This window comes from Asparagus officinalis, chromosome 7 (genome assembly GCF_001876935.1).
Source record: "Asparagus officinalis chromosome 7, Aspof.V1, whole genome shotgun sequence".
Taxonomy (NCBI): Eukaryota; Viridiplantae; Streptophyta; class Magnoliopsida; order Asparagales; family Asparagaceae; genus Asparagus; species Asparagus officinalis.
In genome coordinates, this window is record NC_033800.1 from 10,208,705 (window position 1) to 10,209,031 (window position 327).

The window sequence follows — 327 nt, forward strand, 5'->3', positions numbered from 1 at the left end:
TTACTGATTTTCGCCTGCATTAGTGTTGGGTTAACTGCAAATGCACTCTTGTATTATGAGAGTGGAGATACTCATGCCCTTAAACCGGCCCCCTCAACGTCAGATTAGCGTTACAAATACTTTATTGTCCTCAACTTGAAGGGTAATTTACAATTTAGCCTTTTTCTCATTAAACTGGCGATAAAAGTTAATTTATGATTGCATAATTTTCACATGACCATCTAAATCAACAGGATAATAATGTTGTCTGGAGTTCAGAAGGTAATAACAAGATAACATGAAAACTATATCTCAAAAAAAAAAAAAAAAAAAAAAGAAAAAAAATAG